Here is a 21,016-nt window from a genome sequence, read left to right as displayed (position 1 = left end):
TAGTGTTGTTTCGTTTAAACGGGCCGTTCTACAGATTGTGGCATGTATTCAAGTCTGTCATTAAATGCTTTATATTGATAAATGCAAACATTGGTTTTAAACGCTCTAGTAAAAAAAGAATAAAAATTGAAAAAAAAAGTAACCATCAACTAGGCTCGAACCACTGACCCCTAGAGTAAAAGTCTATCGCTTAGACCAGTCGGCCATCTGTGCTTATACTATGAAAGTTGTTTTTTTTTTAATTTATATAAGCAATCCTCGTAGCGTCACGAAATTAAACGCATCAAAAAAACTTTCCTAATTATTAAATCGTTTCGCGTTGCATCGCTTCATAATTTTCAGGTTTTTAAATCGTCAAAAGATGCATATAATGGATGTATACAGAGGATGGCAAATGTTCAGTATTACTGTTTCCTAACAAATATCATAACTACAACGAAAATTTGCGAATCTGAAACATTTTTTTATATTTTGTCAATTTACCCAAACGTGGAAAGATCCCATTAAATGAATGTTTTTCAGTTTTTAACCAACGCTCTTAAATTGATTTGTGTAAATGCACTGAAAAAAATAAAAGATATTTGTATAATTATAGGGTTCGGATGTTGCTCTTCGTTACTTCGACAATGTAAAACAGTTAAATAACCAAACATAACTGCTGCGGCATGCTTACTTGGTAAAAAAGTTATCTTAACGATAACAAACACCGCTCAAGTCTTGCTTCACCGTTGTAAAGGTAATTTATAAGTGGTAAAATAATTGTAATTATTAAACATGCTATAAACTATCATTCCAGTCCGCAGCACTAGCTAAAGTGTCTGCCATTTAGCACGCACAATTGACACAGCTCCAGCAGGTAATCCTTCATGTGTTAAAAATTAACAGTAAAATATGTGTAACTTTTATTGTTTTTTCAGATCACACTGGTATTCCTATAGTTGAGGAACCGAAATATGGCCCCGCAAAGCCCATACGTTTTCCGCCACAACAAATCAAATTTTACATTTACGACACTTCGCTTTACATGTTCATTGAAACATCTGGCATTCACGGCATACCTTTGGTACACGATGACAATTCCAGTAAGTACAAAGTATGGACATGATACGCATATGTCATTATAATGATAGACGGGCTTAAGCTGAAAAAGTATGTAAAACAAAACTCAATGTCAAAACCTAAAATAGTCATCATTCGAATACATTGAAGACTTTCGTTTGGAATTATATTATCCTGTTTTTTTTTTCTGTATTTTTTTTCCGAAAAGGCAATGTTCATGTCAAAGCAAACTAACTGCAAAACTCTTAATATTTGTCTAAGAAGAAAGTGAGAATATCAATCTATTTTATTGATATCTCAAGTTGTGATACCATCGTTTAAACACGTATTTGAAATACTGAGGTCAATAATTTACAAAATTGTCAAGCATTATAGCGTATTCAAATAATTAAAATACTGAGAGTAAATTCATTGCGTACATACTTTATCACTTAATTGTGCCGTTATAGATAGACTATACAGTATACATGTATTCTTTTTTTTCAGTATTTGTCAATAAAACAGTCGAAATATCGTTCAATCCATTCTCTACAAAAGCAGCATTGTTTGGAAAGGACGGTACGTCCTACCTGCGCATAGATGGTCAAATAATTCGCATATCGGTTAGATATTTTGTTTAGATAATACATGGCATAACAATACAACTCTGATTACCTATATATAGATAGTTAGTGAAAACTAAATTAAAAAAAGATGAAAAAGATGACAATTTCATGTTCATTATTGTGGTATTTTATGTATGCAGAAGATTTTAGAAACGTTATCTATGTTTTGTTAGCGCCTCTATTATATATTTAAGGACGAGTCAGCGTGCACGTGGTTCGAGTGTCAAATGAATAGCACAGACAATATCTTCAAGGTCTACGGCAAGTATTATCTGTTACACTTAACATATTATTTGAAATGTATGGCGTTCTTTTCAAATAGATGAAATGATAAGCATGTACTTAGATGGTTACATGCACAATTATCCGTTGTTTTACTCGTTTGAGCACAACGTACTCAAGATGAGCTTTAATGAACGCCTTTTGTACGCCTTGAATTTTGCGCTTTTGAAGCGTCAGCATTTACCTTGTTATTGGACACAGCTAGTGTCCGATCTTCATACAACTTAGTCGGATGATTTTCCCTAATAGTATATTGGCCGTTTTCGACACTATGTCATGTGAGGTAAAATACTAGGTCACAGGGTCAAATCTGAGGGGAAAAAATCACCCTATAAGTCATATTCACAGTCTAATCTTCGTGAAACTTGGTCTGAACATTTGTTCTGAAAACGTGGAGTTCGAAAATGGTTTCGGTTCCTTAAAAAACATGGCCGCCAGGGGGTGGGTAGCTGGGCAGTTTTACTCTTAGGGTTATAGTTAAACTTTGTAAAAACTCATAAATAACATTGTGTGTCCAATCTGTATTTAACTTGCTCAAAACACGCTACGTTTGTCTCTTTTGAGTTAAAAAATGGTACCGATTAATTGAAAAACATGGCCGACAGGGGGCGAGTATGTTTTTCTTATATGTTCTTAGTGAAACCCTTTGAAAACTCTAGAAGTCATGCATTTTGTGTATTCTTCGTAAATTTAACCCAGAGCTTTAGTTCTTTGGATATCTCAAAATGTATCCGGTCAATTAAAACAATGGTCAGTTTTCCATAAATATTTATAGTGAAACCTTATGGACAATATAAATCACCTTTTGTGTCCAATTATCATGACACTTGCTCATAACATGTCTTCTTATGATACCTGGACCGGATACGAAAATGGCTCCGGTCCGTTGAACGGCAGCGGGCTGGTAGTTTAACTTATATGTCTTTAATTGTTTCTTGTGATCACTCCAGAAGTCATATGTTTTGTCGAATACGCGTGAAACTAGTCCAGAATTTATTTAAATGATATCACGGCAAAGTTCGAAAAGGATTCTGGTCCGTTGAAAACCATGGCTCGAAGAAGCTTGGGCGATTTTCCTTTTATGGCTATAATAAAATCTTTACACTTCTGACGTCACATGTAATATCCATTAGACTTTGTTAAATATGTGTTCTTTTGATATCTCAGCCGAGTTGAACAAATGTTAATAGAAACAAGAAAGGGCAGACACCACATTTATTAAACAAACATCCCAAAAGCTGCTTAGAACAGCTCAGTTGCATCATTTCTAAGGTGAGCGATTAAGGGCCTTTAGCCATCTTGGTTCATGTTCAGTCATTTGTTTCATTCGTACATTTACAAAAGTCGCCCAGTGTTGATAGTGTTTCAATGTTGTTATTTTACAGACTTCTTCCTAGCATATGACAAAATAGATAAAAGGTTTGTGATGTCCAATCACAAGGAAATCGAGGAAGGACAGACATGTGTTACATTCCAAGATGAGTGGCGAGTTGGAGAAAATGACCATCCAGATTGCGCATGCGAATATGAACTTGCAAAAATGAACGCTGAAGAAACAGAAGACACTGACAGCGGATACGCCAGTAGTCAAGAAAAGGATACATGGACGCCCAATGATGTAGACACAACAAGTACAATCATTTTGTCTGCGGACAATTTAGACATGGACTGAACTACGATGTGAGCTAGGGTTCGTATGGATTAAATGTGGAATACAGCTTGACACTAGTAACAAACAGCTAAACAAGGGAAGTATGTTTTTATTCCTGTTGATTTAATTTTAGAATATTGATGGGCACTATTAAAATGCCTGCCTTAATTACAAAGCATTGACAGCGTGCAAGTGACTATTATTTGTACATTATATTGATATTTGACTGCGTATGATAGGAGATGGCCAACATTGAATTGACGTGTTATATACTTTAACGCAAAAAGAGCATTAGAGTTTTATGGGGCTCGCTTCATTATCCAACCTTATCACATAAATGCTTTGCCCTACTCAAGTTAGTCTGTTAGCTATTGGAACGGTTATTGAATGATCTCCAACGTCTTTAAGTATGATTGGAAAAGCTACACACCCGTATAATCTGATAAAGTTTTGTTTAAAGTTGACTTCAACTACCATGTGTGCATCTGCTTCGCATTTAAACGTGTTTTTTTAACATTTTGCCAAATATTCATTTTTCTTTATTCATTTTGATTTTGTGTATGTTAACCTATAATGTATATTCCTATTTTCTGATATTATGCCAGTAAACATCTTATCGATCCAAACATGTAATCTATTATTTTGACACATTGCATGTATATATATTTATTTATTTATTTGTATATATATATATATTTGTTTTATCAAACCATGTCATATATTTTCTTTTAAAATGCAGGCATATATGATTTTTTATCGAAATATGTTCATTATTTTCTAATAAAATGCAAGTATACATGTTTTCTATCCAAACATGCATTTTTGAAAAACATACATGATTTTAATCAACAGACGTCTAAATAATAGTATGGCAAAATATAAAGCCACTTTTATTTACATTAGCAGTAAACCTGCATTTAAAGTTTTAAGATATTAATATATTTGATGTTTCTCGTAGAATTTTCAAATATCGTATTTATTAAGTTGTACTATTAGTGATTATTGTGCATATTAAAAAAGTGGCGTGCAAATAAAGATTATAAATCGAAAGTGAGTGTATCACGATTGTTTTAAAATAAAACTAAAAAAATATTTACATAATCCGTTTAAAAATACGGAGTACATATACAGCAATGGATCAATCTCAATAATTTTTATTGCTAACTTTTCGAAATAGCATATCCTTTGTACAATCTACAAATCGCTTAATTGTACGAAACACCACAATTATGTCTTCCAGTTGCTCATAAATAAAATAATTATAATAATGGTGATAATTCAATATTATACTGCAAATAACGAAATCCGCCAGTTGTCTCGTCAACAACTCGTAGTTGCCATGTGAAAAGATATAGCATTGTGAAGATTAATGATAATGAAAATGAATATACTGACGATGATGACGATAACAACGATGATATATCAAGATCATGGTAGTGATGAATCATGGTGATAATTATAATGGTAATGTCCCAATGATGACGTTGTTGGTACTTTTGCTGATTCCATTACTGGTATGTTTGCTACTCATGGTGATTATGGAGTTGATAACAGTGTGTTTATGCTGCTGCTGATGTTCATGAAGGTAATGAAAGACATCATAGTGATGATGACTCCGCCTAGCTATTAATGTGCTACAACAGGTTAAGCCACACTTTGTCTCGATATTAACTGGACAAAAACTATTGTTATATGAAATACTCGCGTATAATTGTCTATGTAATTATATCATTATTATTTTACTTCTATTAAATGTGTCACATTTGATGGTATTTACGGCGATTTCATAACATGCATTACCCAGTGGTTCAAACATATCCTTATTGCATATAGTAATACATAGTTTCTTGTCGATTGATAGATAGACTCAATTTAGTGTGCTAATTTTGAATGCCATTGAATCAACACCAATAACGCAACTTTTAAAACATTTATGCATGAATTAAAGTTTCGTCAGATTTGCATATAGGGACAATTATAGAAAGCACAAAACACGAATTGGTAAATGTTTACATCAAATAATTCATAGACGATGTTTGATTTGCTTAATTTATTGATTAATTTATACCCCAAAAGAATGGAAAATATGTTTACCTAAACTATTTTTAAGGCCTTCTTTAGCATGTACATGTTCTATGCATGTTCTTATTTCAGTAATGTGGCCATGTTTAAAAGTGGATCTACAGCCTTTAAATCAATCTCACCATTACAGTAACAGACAAGGGACAAAATTGTCACAAAACCAGGTTTTTAATCTAAAAAAAAATCTGATAAAAGGAGACAATTCAAAATGTGCATTGTTACTGATTGTTCATAGTTACTCCCCCATTTGTGTCTAATTCATTCAATTTTTAGTCGTGGCGACCTTGAACTCGACCGAATCATTACATCCCGACATTATGCGCCAGGGTACATGGTGACAATCATTTTGTGAAAGTTTCATTGAAATCCGTTGAGAAATGAAGGAGAAGTTGCGCTCGGAAGAATTGTACGAATTTCGCAACACTTAAAGTTCAATGTTATTACACTTAATGTTATTGGATGTTCAAGCTTTTGGTTTATGACTGGTCTTGGTGTTTTAAGGTAAATACAGTACATTTCTTTGCTTGTCATCTTAAAAATAGAACTCGGTTTAGAAAACAAAGTGAAAATATATTTCAAATACAGTGGTCAGAAATGCTTATAAAATTGTGTATGATACTTCATATTTCAAACAAAAACAATCTAAATTCTGCATAGGTCCTTCTTTTATTGCTGCTATCAATAAAAGATCCAGCAAAAACATTATTTATGGACGGATCTTTGTTACAACAAATTAACAGTATAATGTCTCTTTATCAAAGTGTTTCCTCTCTCTATAAAAAGCCAATTAGATGTGACTTATTAGCCACACTTGATTATGAAAATCCGTGTTTTCTATCCTTAATTTATATTGCCCTAACCACAAAGGCACGACGACGGATTATCACATATGTATTGTTTTACACCATAAAGCCTCTCTACACGCGGAAGCTGCTGAAAATTTACAAAACATATGAGCCGCGCTCTGTGAAAGGTTTAATGCATATAAGTAAAGTGTCGTCCCAGAATATCCTGTGCAGTCCGCACAGGCTTATCAGGAACGACACTTTCCACCAAAACTGGATTTTTGCTAAGGACAGACTTTCTCGAAACGAAAACAAGTCATAAAAGCGGAAAGTGTCGTCCATGATTTCTGGGACATCACTTTACGGACATGGATAAAACTCCTTTTAACAGAGCACGGTCCATATTTACTTATTGTATATACTCCGCTTGTCACATGTGACGACAAAATAAATGTGTGCATGTTAGTGCCTTTTTTATCCAAAACTAGATTTATTTGATATTTGATAAAATAAATGTTTATTTGAGAGTTTTGTGCGATGTCACACCGAACTGCATACGTTATCCAGAAACTGTTTCATGCGACGAAATAATTTCAGAAATTTAATGACGTAAGCGACCGTTTCTAATGAACAGCTTAGCGCCCACGAAATGACACCTTATAATACTTCATTCACATAAAAAACGCATTTAAATATAACTTAAATGAATTTCAAACCGACTAAGTAGTTTAAAGTAAAATTCATTTCATTGTTGTTTAAATAAGGGCTTGTGCCCACCCTTTGAGATTTCAACCTGGAAGATACACGCGTAACCATATACCTCGTAATGAACGATACAGTGAATGTTGTGATCAAAGGGGCATAGAAAACAAATTCCATTATGTAAATGTTCATGTTTCCGTCAAGTTCCATAGTTTATTGAACTCAACTTGTAAAAATAAAATTATACATTTGTGTAGATATATGAAGGAAGCTCTGACAGTAAGATATTCAAATAAAATCACAAATAATATTGTATTTCCTTTCTGCCAGTGAAATGATAGATATTTTACTATGATAATATATAGTCGAACTACAGTGGAAACCCTTTTAACCGGATCCTCTCTATACCGGCGTGTTTTCTAAACCGGAAAATTGTCCTGTCCAATTGTTTCCCATATAAAACCATGCGTAAAATATGTCCACAAGACCGGAATCTCCACAATTCCGAATACTGGTCATTATTTGGATTAAAACTGGGTCATTCCATACGTAAATGTACCTCTCAAAACCGGTCAGGACCGGTTTATTGCACCTAAGACCTAGAGTCAAAAACTTGTGAATAGCAGATTAAAGACGCTTGAAATTGATAAAGGTGGTCGACAATTTTACAAACTGTAAAAATCGCAAAGTAATTTAAAGAGACTTGTCCTGTGATGTACATATCGATCAATAGAAGTGATAATACTGATTATAATTACTGATTACAAACATAGTGTCCTTTAGTGTATTTTGTTTATGATGTAGGAAGCCATGCTAAATTTTTATAAGCTTAAAGCCATTTAATTTTGAAACTCAGTCAATGATCAACAGATTATGTGCTGTTCTTATGTGGTACAATATGAATGAATGTCATATATAAATAAACTATTAAATTTGCAGAAAATTTTGTGTTTTTCCACACAAGGCTATGTAATTGACATTCGAAAAGCAAAATATGTATATTCCCCTCTAAACCGGAATCCTCTCTTAACCGGAATTTCCTCTCGGTCCCGGGGGTGTCCGGTTTAGAGGGGTTCCACTGTACTTTGTTAATTATACTTTGTCTCCAATTGTTTGATTACATGTTGTAACCAATACGTTGTAATATATGGACACATTACACTATTTTGAATTATATTTAATGTATTTAGGTGATTTACATTTGTAAAAGTCTTAATAAACTGTCTGTTCTGTCTGTTCTGTTCTATTCTTTAAGTGGATTTTTCTACCAATAAAATGCACAGCCACAATAGTATAGCTTCATGTCAGGTAAGAGCTCAATCAAAAGCGTTCCATAGTACCAATAGGTAATGCTTATGCTATCAATTATTAATAAGCTCGTTTTCAACATATTCACTCAAGATCAATTGTTCTCATATTTGCATCATTTATAACACTGAAGATAAGGAAGCGTATATGGGGCTTCTTGATAATATGAACATGTTACGAGTAGCGCTATCTCGTATTTTTCGTATACATGTATATAGTTATTACGAATCATGATGTGCCGACATATTGACTTATTTCTAATAAATTTGTAAACAACTGCATGAACATGTAACGTAACAGCGGGATAGATCATATCGTCCATATCGACTTGCAGAGATTTTTTGTCGAAATCATTACTTAGCTTTTGATGACACAACTGCACATCTTGTATCACTTCATTATTAGCCACATACTGTAGATAAATACCATGTATTTCGTCTTAAATATGAATAATATAATACATGTAAGACGTAATTTGAGATTAAGTTTGCCACAAACAATTTAGCGGCTGAAGGTTTAAATGGCGCCAGCAAGAGGTAATTAATAAAAATTAATTTCTATAAAAAAATCATTTCTTTTATTTGAAGTAGATACATGTGTCTGGTAGATAAAGGTTTAAATCTCGTATAACTCATTAGATACAAGCAGACGACAATAAACCATGCGTGAAATCGATTTCAGTTGTGACTGTTTGGCGTCACTAATACAGTATATATGCTCGGGTTTCACGTACCTCGTCAATTTGCGAAATAGCTTTGGCTGAGAAACCCCACCCACCCGCCCAAAGAGATTGCTCTTAATTAATTTAAACCTTTTTGTAACGTTCAAATGTACTGCCGAGATATTTTTTTCAGAATGGCTGTCAATCTGTTGCGGGCGACCACAGCACACGTTCGGGTTACATTCGGTAAGACGTCGGTTTAATCGTCGGGCCTCAAACCGTGGATAGCGGCGGCGCCATGGCATGGATACATGGCTATCGTCCAGAACTCGGTCAATATCCAAGATGTTGCTAAGAGGCGACATCAGTGAATGGACATTATGGGAAACAAAGTGTCACCCAATGTGTTTAAGTGTTTCTGCTACTTAACATGCCATGTAAACATGCTGTGACGTGTGCCTTCTTGAAATGAAATGAATGTGGTAATTCAAGGTTATTTTGTTGCTGCATAATTGTGTGAGATATTGTTTTTAGCAAGACCGTTAATTATTACGATTTATGACAATCTGACACAATAACTCTATGTAATTATTAACTCATTTTATATGTTTGATACTTCATTCAAATATGTCATTTAGGCGGAACTTCTATATCTTGAAGGTGATCGGAAGCATTAAAAGTATAAATAGGTAACTATATAATGATGTACATACGTCGGGGGAGATAAACTTAGCATTTTGTTGTCATCTATCACGTAGCTCTAGTATGTGTGAGGATGGCAGGAATGCTTTCAAAATTATTTTCGGTAAAGTATGGGTGTTCTAGTACTCGCTCGATGGTACGGCGTGCTTAGGCGTACCTGGAATAGCTCTTTTTGGCTTTGCGAATATTTTACTATATGTTGCACTGGAAAACCTACGGTGCGGCGTACCGAGAGTTTATTTGGCCGGTTGCGGTGGCCTTAGAGATTTCGCATGCATAATATGTTGCAAGGTACGGCGTACCGATAATTTATTTGGCCGGTTGCGGTGGCCATAGCGATTGCCCGTGTATAATATCTATTTCCGAACCAGTCAGGTGTTCTTTGAAATAGGATTTGCATACTTTAATGTGAGCACTTGGCAGAGCTCTTGCGAAATAGCATAGAATGCTGTGCATTGTCTGTTAGCGATGATTGCATAAACCAGAAGCTAAGTCAATAGTGCAACTGGGGTTGGGGCTATCTTTAGAGCAGTACTTCCGGTCGCCTCCTTGACAGGGCTCATTTGTAGTGCTAGTCTAAAGCTGAGGTTTATTAACTCTAGTAATAGTCTGGTGTAAATTATATTCCGCCATTTGGCCACTAAATTCCATTTATCTTTTTGTATTGTTCCTCTCATATGTTTTCTATTGTTCAAATATAGAATATAAAATGTGTTTACGTAAGGTATCACATTAAAACATGATAATAAATATGTAACTAACAAAGTTGGCTTTGTAGTAATTAATCTTCAGCCCTTGCTCTTGTTAATAAAAACGCGTGGAACAAGTGGATGTCGCCAAAGGATCAGGGATCAATTTGATAAGTAGGCTACTGTAACCGAACGTGTATGACATAGACAAACAGTTAAGGCTGGTTACACTTTCAAATCCGAATAACTCTAACCAAATGAATGAATCGAATCATGGTTAACGAATGGGAAACTGAGCTGCTTTCTGAAATGATTAACACATATTTCATTTAATTCCGGTGATTCCGTGTTAGTAAGAAGAGAAAAACCATAGCTGCCATTGTACGTATATATTTTAACAAGTATATAGCTTCTATTTTATCCAGAGAACCGCAACATCTCTGTAACAAGTAAAATACATTAACTGTGTAATCATAGTGCACACTTAATGAAGAAATCAAACTTGTTCTGAAGCCTTTGTTATCACAAATATACAGATACTATTTCACAATGTTGTCATTTGAAATAACATGATGTTTTTAAGAGATGGTCCATACCTCGAACTATCATACTACGGTGGGATTGGTATGGGTTAGTAGGTTGAAGGTCAATGTCAATTGTTCTAAATACGCCTTCAACCCGAAACGACACACCTTAAATAGTAATACATTGGATTTCTTCAAAAAAGTAGCAACTCTTGTTTGCCCGTGTGAGGATATTTAATTCATGGTAAAACAATATTTTATAATGTAATTAACACTATCAATATGTGCGACAATTTCCGGTGCATTTGAATTGATAGGAAAAGCCCACAAGTGTACTTCTTACCTTTAACTTCCCTGTACGTTGTTTATAAAAATAGGTGCGAACGAAGTTAAACGAGTATTTTGTTAAGTAATGGGTTTGTAATGTGAATAAACCATTGTTGAGCCAATCCTATCACTATTGTTTTTATTTAGATATCAAATTGTGCGCATTGTTTTGCGCCGGTCACGAAAATTGGACGTGCTTCTTCCGCATATAAAGCAACCTAGATTAATATTCAAACATATCGCGGGATAACTGCATTTAAACCAACGTATTTAAGAGAGTGGATGCGTTGTTCCGTTTTGCAGAGTTATATTGCATTCAGCATACGTGTTTACAAAACGAGAGGATAGTCCGACATTAAAATCATATACAGCACTGACTAAAGTTATTGCAGAGGTTGCCGACGATTTGGTATGTCTTACATTTATAGTTTTATGCAATAAAATATATGTGATGTTTCTGTATGCATCTTTAGTTATATTTGTGTGGTTTATATGCATGTGTTGTGTTAACGTAATTACCGTAATTACTTGTAGTCATTGGACAGTTTAAAAATCGTGTCCGAAAATTTAGATAAACAAAATTATTCCTCAAAAAAGATGTCCGAAAAATTTGAAAACTCTTCAAAATATAAATTAGGTTGCTATGTTGTTTTACAGACAAATACTCCAATGTTGAATTTTGACAGAGTGCACAGATTAGCATAAATATGCTGTAGTATGAACCTTTAAATTATTTAAATCCTACGGCGTTAACGTAAAGCTGTCGTTTGAAAACATGACCAAGAGCGAGTACACAATCCTATTTACCAAAATGAAGCAAACCCAATTGACCGCTTAATGCTTATGTTTGTCTGCTAGACTTTTTTACCGTCATCAATTATATTGAAAAATCTGTTAGGCGAAACCAGAGTCGCAAAGAACCATAATATGGCTTAAAAGAAATAGTCCGACAGTTAAGAGTATCAGAAACATATTTTTTCCTGTTTGCGTATCCACCAAGGATATAAAGAAACACTGAAATGGTATTTTTGGACGAATATATGTTGTGTATTTTAAGAAAACAAAATAAAATGGTTTGCCACATTTTAAAGTCCGAAATAACAAAGTGTTGTTTTGCAATTTTATATGCATACATGACAGCTTGCTTGATTGTAAATATCTATCTGAAATGCTCCTTTTTAACGATACTGTAAAATACCACAATGTGAAACTGTCACTATAATACTCGTGAATCTTGCCAATATGTATTAATAAGTATGTTTATAAAGTTGCGACGGTGATGTTTTCATTGCATATTTAGATTAGTACATACTATTATAAACTTACACTCGCATGTCTGTATTGATTTCGCCGAGGCAAAACTTACAAATCGCCGTCGACGTATTTTTTAAAAGATCGCCATCTATAATTATTTTTTTTAACAAAGTTATTAAGTGTTTTATTGCCAAAACGAGGGTTGGTATAAATGGCATCTTAAAAAAGCTTCTGTTAGAAAGGGATTACGAGAACAAACGGAATTACTTTTTAAAGGAGTCACCAATTATGTCATACTGTACACATAAATCGACGGCAACTTAGTATTATATAAAGGTTAATGTGCTTGTTTAATGAGTAAGATATTACTTTTATGAATTGAACATATTTAAAAGAGTTGTTTTAATTGTTTTATTAAGACACATTGAATAAATAATATAAGATTTATACACGGATAATCGAAGACACTTGTTTAACCCGATCATATTGCAACAAAAATCATTGACCTATAGTCATTAAAGTTGGTCTACCTGAAAGTTCATTTCAAAGCAATGTTTTACTTAAGCCAAATAAATTCACCGTGCAACATGGACGTGTTTACAGAAATTGTATGTTTTTTTTTTAAGTTGAAAGCGTGTCATTATTAGCTTGAAATTCAAACACTTAAATTTCGGGACGTGTGAGTGTTACTTTAAAACATAGAATAAGTACAAAAAGAGCATAAATGCCCAATAAAGGTGACAAATCCAATTATTATGCCTATAAACTTGCATAATTGTTACCGGAATTTAGTTACTCTTGCATAAAAAATGCTAATAACACAGCTGAGGTGCAACGTTGTCAAGAAGTATTGAAGATATACCCGTTTCATAATTGGAAGAAATGTTTACAACTTTGCAAATAACGTGATGTGTAGCCCCAAAGCGGTCACGTATGCTAAAAATAGCCAAATGAACATTCACTTTTAATTCTATTTAAAACAACTTTTTACCAGCAAAAAGTAACTAATTAGATCACTCCAAACGTTTTGACCATTATTAGAAGAGACATACTTTGTGAGTGATACCGGAAAACATTGAAAATCAACGATATATTTTTGGTGACCTGAGTCACTTTCACTTTCACTTTCCCGAGTAAACAGCGATGTAAATAAACTGATTGTTTGTAAACACGATTGACTTCGAGGACACTGTATTTTGAGCTCAAAACAAGTTACACCGCTCATATTGTTATGGTGATGTCCAATAGCATATACATATTGTTTTTTGATAACATTTATATATAAAATACGGAAAAAATATTTAAAAATCGGTAAATAATTACTGATCTTCACCTTTCTAGAGCCTTTAAGCGGTCTATACCGCCATCACTGGTTCTTTCTTAGTAGCCGATTTCAAACAAATGTCATTAGCATCAGTGTTGGAGGAATGAACCTTATTAATATTGACCACCAGTTTTATCATCAGGAATCGAATGTTGATGTAGAATTTTCAATTATAACATCATATTATTTTGATTTTCTGTACGTTGATATTACGGACCAAGTGTTAACTTTGCCCTCTTAATCTGCATGTTTTAACATAGAAAATGACGTATTTGTTTGATTCGTCAAACGAGTTTAAAATGTTAAGAATGCTGTTATGACTATGATAAATTAATACCCACTGTATTAGAATATTTATAGTATTACACTAGAACTTAAAATCATTGGAATAAATAAATGCTTTATTGTTATGCGTTTAGACTTTAATAATGCGATTATGTTGTTTCAGCTAACCATCGCCTAAGCATGTCCTATTATGTGTGAATTGTTCCTTTTATGTACTCCTTATATTGCAATAAGATGCATGAATATCAACTCCAATTTACATTGTAATGTGTGTTTGTTTACTAACAAACACATAGGCGAGGTATGCTTATTTTATTACTAGTATTAAGATAACAGTTCAGATTGTTCTTCAAGCCAGATAGGTGCATTGCCCGCTGCAATATTCGGATACTGTCTTAATTCTATATAGAGTTTGCCAAAAATTGCATCTACATGTATATGGTTGTGTCACAAGAAACGATTCTTATTTGTTGTAGACCAGGCAAAACAAAATACCCAAAAAACATTGTTCTGACTCCTTAAAATTAGCAGACGTGTTGTCAATTTGTTCAAGCCCAATACATGTAATGTGGGATGAGATGGTTATGTCGATACAAATGATAAACCATATTTTAAATAAATGGTCGCTGTGAAAGCGGAAGAAATATCTTTTAAAATTGGGACATTTCAAATATTTTAAATATATTTGCAATCATGTGAAATGACATGAGGAAAATAAAAAATAACACGAAATCATTTATTGGATTAAATATTAAACGCAAGGTTATGAAGTTTTATTGTTGATATAAAACATTTTCATTTCAGAGAGCTATTGGACGAAACTTATTGGATCTCGTAATTGAGGCAAATGTGTCACACATGGGAGGTACGACGGATGTTTCTAAGAAGATATACAGTGGTGAGAGAGCATTTATGGATACGTTGAAAACTATGTCTCTGGGAAACATGATGGAAGATGAAAATGAGACAGACAATCTGGAAAACAGTTTGGATGACCAGGCGGACGGAATCTGTGCCAGTCATGTCCTCGAACAACCGATCGATCCACCAGAGGGCTACGTTGGCAGTTCTTCGAGAACCCTACCATTTGCGAGTGTATGCACAATTTTATTGCGTTTTGTTATTTAAAATTACTTTCTTACTTGATAAACAAGTCTTCAACTGAATATTATAGTTTTGCACTTTCTTGTTGTAACATATATGCTCGTGTTTAACTGTTGTGTCATTGTTTTAATGCCAAGATTACTCAAAACATCATTTTTGATCATTTTTGTATACCATCGATCTTTCCAATATCGTGTCAAGTTTCCACAAAATCCATGCTTATTTCTTACACTGGACCAAAAGTGTTACCCCACACAATAAATTGTTTAAACTTCTTGTTTAGGAAAATTATGTTTTGATGGTGATTATAATTATTAATAAAAATACTGTTGCATTTTATGACAATAATTTCTAATGACGATCATTACTATTAATAGTGTATTTATGATGATGATGAAGATGATGAAGTTGATGATTATGATGATGATGATGATGATGATTATGATTATGATGATGATGATGATGATGATGATGATGATGGTGGTGATGATGATGATGATGATGATGATGATGGTGACGACGACGAAATGATGATCATTAGTATTATCAGAAACCGATACCTGATCAAACATCGGTGATCCTAATTTTCCACGCATATCAGACGGAAACTGCGGTCGGCGACTACTCTGGCGTCATTTTCCCATAAATGCACAAATTGTGAATAAAGCTTGGCTTATTGTGATCTTTGGGCACCCTATACACGGTGTAAAATCTCAGTGCTATATGTTCCTTATACCGTTCCAAGGCGATTCCCTTAGTGCTAAACATTAGTGTATAATCTGGGGAAAAAATGTATATGACTCATCCGTTGTTTTTATCAGGAACCGACGCCTGATCAAAAAACGGTGATCTTTATTTCCCACGCATATCAGACGGACACAGAGGATGGGGATTACTTTGGCGCAACTCTATACACCTACATGCTGCCTTCGGGGAAGAAATACAAGTACCAGCATCTACTGAAGGATATCAAGGATGGATATCCGGCACAGAAGATGCGCATTTGGTATAAATACATTGTGTGGAACTATATTCTCTTAGCGAACTGAATGCACACACATTCCAACAATTATCGTCCCTTACCTGTTTACATCCTTTGCGTTATACAGGAATCATGTATCAATTGGCATTTTCACTCATATATGTTTTAGTTTTTGAAGTCTTTTTTTATTTTTGTTTATCAATTTATTGTTTATTTAAATATTATTAATATGTTTTAAACCTCATTTTTTATTCAATATAAAACATACAATGTATATGTTTTTGAAGTCCTAATGACAATCTGAGTCTCTGAATGGAAGAATGGAATATATTTGGCCATTTTAATCTATTATTTGTTTTCTTGTATTTATTTCAGTTGATGATAAATCACAAAAATATGAAACATGATTTCAATGTGATTAGAAACACAAACATAGTAAATAGTGACAATGCATATATTTACATACGATTATAAAAATTCATTCGCCTTAGTGAGACATTATTTATCGGACTAATCATGAAAACATACAAATAACTTCTATAGCTTTGTGTTGTTGTTTTTCAGTGAAGGAGACCAGCTGGATTTGATAGGCAAAAAATTTACACCGGACCTTAATCATACAGAGGTTCTTAATAGTTTCCACCACAAAGTTTAAGTGGACGGGCAAACGCGTTTCCGTCTGGTAAGCCGGTTTTTAGTTTTAAAGTTGATTGTATTCTAAGTTGACAAAAAGGTTGTTGTTGTTGCATTCAATTATTTTTTATGATGAGAACTGAATACTATATTTTTTTGTAACGATATCGACGTTCAACTAGTGCTGTATTCGCTTTTTTTAAGTTCACTTGTACTGAACACTTGTTTCGGAAAAATCAAATTCTATTTGAATATAATCTTACTAGTTAAAATTTAAGTTTGCCGAAAACGAAATTAGTATATTTATTATTTAAGGTTTTAAGAAAAAGTGAAAAGAAGAATTCGTCGTGGTATTGGTATAAGACCAGTGCTATTCTTTCTCCGGACCCTAAACAACATCGTAAGTTTTAAATATCAAAGCATAACTATATTGTTGTTTCTCTTAAAAAAAGATTTCACATTATATATCCGTCATATAGGTGCTCATAAATGGATTTTAATTTTTTTATACATGCGTTTAAACATCTTATTAGTGTTATTAGTTTTGTTGCTGAATGTCGTCGCTTAGATAATGTGATGTTATTATACGATAAACATAACTACTTCGTCATATTTACTAGGTTGAACACGACTTATCAATTTATGTACCATTCGAGTATTGTATATTGCCAGCATCTTGTTTTTACTAGTAGAAAGTATGTATTTACATTTACGATAAAGCAAAATATCTTTTAACATAAGAATAAATGTTTTGAACTCTTACATCTCATTCCTTTGCAATCGCTAAAATTGTGCCATAACACACAGCTTTTTTACACAGCTTCAGTATATTCTCCTGTATATTAAATTGGACAGTAAAATATATGCTACTTGTATGTTTTTTTCAGTTCACGATGAAGTTCCGATAGTTAAGGACCTGAAAATCGGCCCCGCAAAAACCACGCGTAAAACACAAAAAAATCCGGTTTTCAATTTACGACTGCTCGCTTTACATGTTCATCGACAAATCTGGCATTCACGGCGTACATATTGAAAGTGATGACAAGGACAGTGAGTAACGAACATAATACGATTATATAATAGTATAAAGATAGACGTGTCCTTAGATAAAAGTTAAGTACAAAACTCAAGGTTATAATATTAATAGTCATAAATCGAAGAAGTTGAGATATACTCTTGGCATTGCAAGTATACTATCATGTGTGTTGTTGTTATTTTTTGGGGAAAGTTCGATGTTCGTGTCAAAGCAAAATAGCTTTAAAACTGCATTTGTGACGATTTAGTAAGTGTGGATATAAAACTTCTTTATTGGTAACTCTACTTGTGACATCGTTGTTTCGTGTATACCTAATTATAAAATATGACATTTCTGCACTGAAATAACAGCATTGAAAATAAACAAATTGTTATTTTTACCGGTAAAAATAACGAAAAATGCGCCACTACTGAAAATATTTTTCTATGATCACTCGTGAAATAACAAACGATCTTTCACTGACATGAACAAATATCGTCTATTTCTATCAGTATTTGAAAGAATGGAGTATATAATTTACAAGCATTGTTCGAGCATTCTAGTGTATTCAACTATTTAAAAATACTGAGAGTTAAGTCGTTCCTTATAAAATTGACCAATTCATTTTCCTGTAAAAGAAACATGTTAATCTTCCTTTTAGTATACGTCAACAAGACAGTCGAAATATCGTTTAATCCATTGGTTCGAAAAGCGGCCTTGTTTGGAATGGACGAGACATCTTACGTGAGCTTAGATGTGCGCACAGATGATCAAAGAGATATTCGTATAACGGTAAGACATTTTAGATTATAATATACATGTCTACAACTTTGATTACGAATGAGTTATAATACGAGCATACACTGATGTAATCAATTTGCCATTGTTCATGTGTAAAACATTATATTGTGTGTAGAAGCGATGCATTTAATTGTACTATCATGACAATATACTGACTAAAGAAGTGTCACTTTCTGTATGGTAGGAAAGTAATTGCACACTAAATGCGTCATTGCCACTTTGGTATATATTTAGATTTCAGATTATTCGATATGTCGTAAGATTTCAATAAAACTACTATAAATGAGTCATGATACTGTTATGTTACGCTTATGTATTAATGTGCCATTTTGTACATCTAAGTGTCAAACTATGAGGCAGACCAATCATTGTATCATTCAACAACGAATAAAAAATAAATTGGTCGGAACTGTATCAGGTTCAACGAATGAATATTTCTGTTAACATATTTGTCAATCCAACTGAATATTTCTGTTAACATATTTGTCAATCCAACTTTGATGTTGGACTTAAAAGTAAGAAAACGGTTTCTATGTTGTGTAAGCGTATCGTTTTTCAGGATAAAGAAATGTGCACGTGGTTTGAGACTGTATTGACTGGCTCAGACAACAAATTCCATGTCAATGGCAAGTCTTATATGTTACCATATTATTATAATAATAAAGGACACGCATGTGATTAGATAGAAACATGCACAATTATCAGGTGTTTTCACCACATTTCTCCCAATAATACAAATACTTTTCACACCCGACGTTTCTAATTTTGAGAACCCAAGGAAAAAGCTATACCAAAAGTTTGGTGAGGACAGATGCTTTTATTAACGCTTAGTTGGCATTTGTTTCAAAAACATTAAAATCTTCAAAATATACCATCAATTTTGTTAATACATTTTTGCGTATGCTTCTTTGTTTTTTTCTTAATATTGCTTTTTTTGCAATGTGTATTCCGATTATAAAGTAATTTGTGATACGACCATTAGTCGGTACCCTGGGTTCCGTTAGACTAAGTTAGACGCAATTTGTAGACTTACGCACATATGGTAAATTCAGTATAGTTCATTTAAATTCTTGCTACATTGACATATCGTATGTTCTAATGAAACACATAATATAATGTTACATCGGAAGCAAAAAATAATTTGCATCAATCTTAAATAAACGAAATATCAATTATATAAAAATATGTGCGTAAGTTTAAGACTTGCGTAAGTTGCTTAGTAAAGCTGTTGCCACCGGGAGTTTTTCTTTTATGACTTTAGTTGAACTTAATAAATAATCTTGAAGTAACATGTTGCGTCTTTATGAAACTTTCTAAGAACATTGGTTATGTTGATTTCTAGGTTGAATTACAAAAGTGTACAGGTCGTCTGAAAACATTTTTGCTAAGGAGCGGGGCAATTTTGCTTGTATTAGAACATTGCCAATGTGTTTTGGTCTATGTTCAATGAAATTTGGTCAGAACATTAGTTCTTATTATAGCTCAGCTGAGTTAATAAAAGTTTCCTGTCTGTGGAAAACATAACAGCCAGGGGTGGGGGTGGGTTCATTATATGGTTTAAGCAAACCCCGTTGAATACTATATAAGTTACGCGTGTTGTCCGTTTTTCGTGCAACTGACCCAGAACCTTAGTTCTTATGATATCTCAGCTGGGTTTGAAAATGATTCCGGCCCATTCAATACATGGTCACCATTGGCCGGCGCGGTCATCTGCAGCTCAACCTTATGAACTATAAATAACATTTTTCTATCGTAATGAAACTTGCTCAAATCATTTATTCTAATGATATATTGACCGAATACGAACATGGCTCCAATCCATTGAAAAACGTGGCCATCGTAGGGTTAGACACTTTGATTTTATGACTTTAGTGAATACTTGTGAAGACTCTAAAAGTCTATTTTTTTTTCTTCTTATAAACATGAAACTAGCTGAAATCATTTGTGTTAATGATATCTCTGTCAAGAGTGAACACGACTCCGGTCCGTTGAAAAAAAATGGCTATAAGGAGGCGTGACAGTTTTCCTTATAAAGCTATAGTAAAACCTCGTGAACCCTTTTGCAGTCACATATAATCTGCATAAGACTTTATTAAAATATGTGTCCTATATATAAGCCGAGTTTAGAAATGGTTCCTGGAAAAAAGCAAGGACAGAAGCAATATTCATTATACAAACTTCGCGAAAGCTGCTTTAAACAGTTACGTCGGTAATCAAGAGAGCAATCAATGGCGTGTAGCT

General features: G+C 33.5%; 2 long non-coding RNA genes across 4 annotated transcripts; both read left to right on the top strand.

Moving 5' to 3' along the window:
- The first annotated feature begins 923 nt into the window (after positions 1–923).
- Positions 924–2,321, top strand: LOC127833546 (uncharacterized). 2 transcript variants are annotated; one of them, XR_008027469.1, is made up of 3 exons: positions 924–1,082; positions 1,546–1,617; positions 1,859–2,321. It is a non-coding gene; the product is annotated as an uncharacterized LOC127833546 (long non-coding RNA). The 2 variants fall into 2 exon arrangements; XR_008027468.1 differs by having other exon boundaries at positions 1,546–1,661.
- Positions 2,322–11,535: 9,214 nt separating this feature from the next.
- Positions 11,536–19,559, top strand: LOC127833542 (uncharacterized). Of its 2 annotated transcripts, none has more exons than XR_008027464.1 (8): positions 11,536–11,786; positions 15,045–15,335; positions 16,166–16,350; positions 16,891–17,008; positions 17,275–17,359; positions 17,847–18,009; positions 18,636–18,766; positions 19,335–19,559. It is a non-coding gene; the product is annotated as an uncharacterized LOC127833542 (long non-coding RNA). The 2 variants fall into 2 exon arrangements; XR_008027463.1 differs by having other exon boundaries at positions 17,859–18,009; positions 19,335–19,557.
- Positions 19,560–21,016: the final 1,457 nt, after the last annotated feature.

Source organism: Dreissena polymorpha, chromosome 6 (genome assembly GCF_020536995.1).
Source record: "Dreissena polymorpha isolate Duluth1 chromosome 6, UMN_Dpol_1.0, whole genome shotgun sequence".
NCBI classification, from domain to species: Eukaryota; Metazoa; Mollusca; class Bivalvia; order Myida; family Dreissenidae; genus Dreissena; species Dreissena polymorpha.
This window is presented reverse-complemented; position numbering and strand designations above follow the sequence as displayed.